Source organism: Habropoda laboriosa, unplaced genomic scaffold (genome assembly GCF_001263275.1).
Source record: "Habropoda laboriosa isolate 0110345459 unplaced genomic scaffold, ASM126327v1 scaffold40, whole genome shotgun sequence".
In the NCBI taxonomy this organism is placed as follows: domain Eukaryota; kingdom Metazoa; phylum Arthropoda; class Insecta; order Hymenoptera; family Apidae; genus Habropoda; species Habropoda laboriosa.
In genome coordinates this window covers 7,327,633-7,332,729 of record NW_017100231.1, presented here as the reverse complement: position 1 = coordinate 7,332,729, position 5,097 = coordinate 7,327,633, and the positions used below count along the sequence as shown (strand labels likewise).

General features: G+C 35.7%; 1 protein-coding gene across 1 annotated transcript in view; it reads left to right on the top strand.

Annotated features, from left to right (window-relative positions):
- The first annotated feature begins 408 nt into the window (after positions 1–408).
- LOC108571605 overlaps positions 409–5,097 on the top strand; it is a 31,675-nt gene continuing 26,986 nt past the window's right edge. Inside the window, exon 1 of the mRNA XM_017933681.1 lies at positions 409–623. The gene's annotated coding sequence lies outside the window, so the exon portion shown is untranslated. The remainder of the gene's footprint in view (positions 624–5,097) is intronic.

The following is a 5,097-nucleotide window of genomic DNA, read 5'->3' as shown; positions in this document are numbered from 1 at the left end:
GAAAGTCTCAGTCTCTGTGCGCGCAAGAGAGAGACAGAGATAAATTTCAAGCAGAAAAAAGTTGAGTCTTGAGTTCGAATGGAACGTTACCAAGTTTTGTTTTTTTTCTGCAGTCGAACGGCTGAAATGACCGTTAGGCGAGGTAATACGATATCTAGCAGGAGGCTGGCTGGTGTTGCAGGTGCATCGGCTGCATCGGTGCGTTGCGACCGTCAGGGGTGGCTTTGACGCCGGTAGAGGCGCAGAACGTGTTCGATCGACCCGCGAACGCGGCCCTGTGCTCACACTGCGACAGAGTTCACTTCAGTCAGTCGCTGTTCGCCCGTCGACTGCGTTTAGTCACGTAGTTCTCCGATATTTCCCCGCTCGTTCCTCGCGACACCCGGCCTACATAGAACATATCAGATATTCATACACTTCGTTATCAGTATTATTATCGTCATTGTTCTATCATCTTACGAGTATAATAATATCGTTGATCGACGTGTTTATCGGGAAAGTGAGAGAGATTTGAAGGTTAGCCTGTACTACTCATTGGTAATTTGGAGGGAATAGATCGCCACGGACACATGGACTGCGAGGCACGAGGGATGAGCGAGAGATCAGCGTGATGCACTTTCCAGGTAAGTTTCAGTACACTTGTCCTCGATAGAGTCACTTCGAAGTGAATTTTTCGATCTGTGGAATTTGTTACATTCGACTTTTCACGATTTTTTATCCGCTTACGGTCATTTCTGTCGAGATATGTCGCGTGTAAGATTGTTCGTTTATTTATTTACTTATTTTCACGGGTACGGGCCCATTCACAAAATAACGTAGATAGAGAGCAGAAGAAATATCGACAATTACAAAAGAAACGAACAATTACGTTAAATGAGAGGTTAAATTGAATCAGCTGTGAAAAAAACAACGATCATTAAGACAGCACACGTATAAGAACATTTTGATGATATATATACAGTAATAGGAATAGTTAACGTAGGGCATATCTGTGAACAAACGTTTTCAAAGATGTAAGAGAACCTGAAAATAAATCCAGACATAATGGATTATAAATCAGTGTCGTATTTATCAACATTTTATATCGAGAAATTATATCAAAGTGCGGTATAGTATTGCTCGCTAAGTGTCGAATAAAGGATATTAAGTTAGGTTACGAAATGAGAACCTATCACTGCACTGGTCTGTCATATTAAAATTTTAATAAAAATCTTTTAGTTTTCATTTTTCTAAATTAATGGATTTTCTGAAAATTTGCGGTGAATAAATTTATTCGTTCTAGCGATTGATTTAATTTAAAAATTAACGTACGTGTAGAATTTAGTCTTTTTAATACAATATACAGGGTGTTTAAAGAAAATGTTAATACTTATAACTGATAACAATATATGTCGTATTAATAAATGTATTTTGTCTGCAAAGAGTCTTCGTTTGTTTAACATAACTGTCAACACATTCTTGGAATCATTTTCTCCACGCACACAAGTGTTAATCTTCTTTTTGAAACATCCTGTAGATTATAACCTATCTCCGAAACGGTTCGTTTCCATACGTTCGTTCACCCAAAACTTCCTCGTTTCTTTCAACGAATTCCGCCAGTCTGAACAGTTTCTAACTGTGCTTTTGAAACACCCTGTAGATTCGTTGCTGTCGACACCGCGTATGTTTTCGTGCAGCAGCCGGAAACCAATGGCGATAACCAGCGGGCGCTGGTTCCACGAAAAAATTTTCGTTTCTATCGGGTGTCTTTGTTGTCGAACTCGTGGAACGTAGAAAAGTTCAAAAAACTAAACAAAAAAAAAACGATTTGTACAGGAAATGAACAAAAATGGAAAAATGTTATTTTAGAAAGTATAATTTTTGGCGATTGCGACTAATTTTGCCGCTGGAAGCTAATTACCGTCAGCTTATATTTATTGTTAAAGAGTTAGTATTACAGTATTATAGTTTGCTCTTTTTTTTCTTTTTCTTTTTTAGTTTTTTCAAGATCGTCGTCGTTTTTTAGGCAAGAGAAACGTGTATTTTCTTCTATTGCATCTTGCAACAGACGAGAAAATACATTTGAACATGCCTGAACGATGCTCTTCGGATGATCCTGAACGTAGGACGATGAAATTGTAAGACATGAAATAAAAAGATGACAAAACGAGTAAATAAAAACTTTTCTCCTCTTTGGGAATCATTTAAATCGTGTTACAAACATTTTTCACGAAATTAAAAGCGAACGATATATTTGAGTGACCTCTTCAGCTGTAACACACTGTATATATACAGGGTGTCTGTTTTATCTCAATACAGTGAAATATCTTTTAAGGAAGTAACGTTACGAAAAAAATGTTTTAACAAAAGTTGTTTGGTATGGAGGGGGACGTTATGTGGTGTAAATATTTTTTTTATATCTGGTATGATGGGGGAGATTTCAAAGTCAGTTTAATTTTTTTAAATGGAATGCTATATTTTTTTATACATAATATGATATATGTATATATTCGTTTACAGAAACGATTAATCGAATTACAGCTCAATTATGATTCTAACAAGATTCTCGATCTGTCGTGCAGCATCGTGCCAGATTAGTACTGCTAAGTGATCGACCTTAATCACTAAATGGCAGCCACGATTTAGTGATACAGTGTTGCATACGTCGGACACTGTGAGCGCGTCGTACAAACTTTAAACTATGTTCATGATTGTATCTTTATTGAAGTGTACGTCACGTGTTCCGTTTCAATTCAGCATCGTCTTTTTCAAGTCGGTTTCACATTTAAACGTGATAAATCTTTCGCGAAATATATTTCCACAGGGTGTAACGAAAGTTTCATGACTCACGAGTTCAAAAATTTATCGCGACGAGATGGAGAACAGTGAAACAGGGAAGTGTAACATTTTCGTGAATTGGCAATTCTGCCGAGTGACGTCACGTGTCTAAAATTTTTTTTTTATTTAAAAAAATGAGACGCTGGGACATTTTGTTTTCAATTTTAAATATCTTGAACATTTGACTCAGCAGGGTTGCCAAACTTATGAAGTTGCTTTCCCTTTCTCCGTCTTCCAATTCGTCGCAATAAATTATTCAACTCAGAGCCCTGGAACTTTTGTCACACACTGTAGAAATCTTTAACGAATTGAATCGATAAATGGAAGAATTGTCAGTTTTCGAAACTTTATGAAAAAAACGGTAAAAAACGTATATATGTACTAATTCCATTTAATAATTGAAGGGATCGCTTTTAAAGCATGGAAGGTTTAATAAATATTTTCCTGGAAAACCATTAATTTTCCATTATGCTGTTTTTGTTCTTTTTTCTTTTCTTTTTTAAAGAATATTGTACATATATATTCTACTATATCCATGAATATATATTTCCCTCGCATACGCTGCGAAATTGCAGTCAAAATAAATCGTCCGCTTCCATTTTTCTCGTACAAGTATTCATTCGAAAAATATAAAACAACAACACCGGTATAGGTCGCCTGTAAATAAAACAGCACAACGTGAAATGTGAAAAAATAAATTTCTTTGAAAAAGTCGTTTAAAAATATGTTACTTAGTTTAAAAAATATTTAAAATTCAAAGAAAATTATTAAACTTCTCGCTCCTGCTCACCTCGCCTCCAAGTTCCAAATTGAAAAGAAAAACGAAAAGAAAAGAAAAAAAAATGAAAAAAGTAAGAAATATTTAAAATTCACAAAAGAGGGATTTTTATTTCACAAAAAAATTTCTCCGACAAGCACGTCGAATGATCATTAGGACACGCACTGAACTTTGTCCTTTACAGGATTAATTAATTTACAGCCTGCTTAATTAATTAATAACGTCCAGCATTAATTAATGTCCAGATTGGGCTGGTCGGGTAGTAGGTATACTTTGCACGTTCAACGTTTCACTGTTCAATATCGAACGAGGGGGGGTTCACCTTGTTACTTGAAAAGTCGGAAATAATTAGATTCAACCGCTCCGCTAAATTTGCAACTGTGCATGCATGTATGCATACAGGGTGGAAAAGAAGTTGATAAAACATTCCTTATCTCGACCGCCACGGTTATTCTGTCACGCGGTCATGCTCCCAATTAATTTCGTCGTCAAGCCGAATAGAACTGCAATTAACGCAGCTTACCATGAAATGATAGCGTAACGACAGTATTGGTATTGACGTCAGCTTCTCAAAATTTCTCGAGTATCGGGGTCGGCTATTTAGGTTAAGAATTTATTTCCAACGCCCTGCGAACACGAGGAATCGAACGATACGAAATTTTCGATGTACTTGCGATATACAGGGTATTTAAAAAAAAAAAATGTTCACATTTGTATAAAGAATTTGTGTACACGTATGTGTTTAATGCTCTTCTTTATTTTTTTTTGCAACAGAACGTGTTGACTTCTATGTAAGTGTTAACAGTTCTTTGAAACACCCTGTATTATGAATTGGCATTCAGAATGTTCCAGAGTGGGTGTAAAAAATTTCAACGAAGTGTTCAACCGGTCGTTCCGAGTCAAAAATATCGTAAGAACGTAAACTTTCGTTTTGAAACACCCTGTATAACAGCTTATACCGTATACATGTTAAATTGGGTTCAATTTTACCGCACGTTCTGTTTTGTAAACAACCGTTACACTACGCAGCTAGTCCTCCATTTTGAAACACCCTGTACAACAACTTGTACCGTCCACGTGTTACACTGGATTCAAATTTACCGCCCATTTTATGTTGTAAAGAATCATTACTATAAGTAATTGTTTCCGCCATTTTGTTTTTATTTTTTGTGTCTATGAATGAATTGTAAAAGTTTCTCCGTTATACCTGTGTCATAGTTTAGTTTTCACTTTTCGGAGGCAAGGTCGTGTTAAATTCACTGGAAGCTATTATAGTTACTACCGGTAATCTTCCGATTGATGGCGCTGCTACGAAGCTAAATATGTATAAAGATCGACGTTTATTGCCCTTGTTTATTTTAGCTTAGACCGTTACGATATTTCTTGATGGTATAAATGTTTTCTTTGTCGTTATAAGTGAAGAAGGTTAATTCGATTTCTGTGTATTCATATTTTAATAAATTATATTATTGTACTGTATTTAAAATTACTTTTTATTTTAT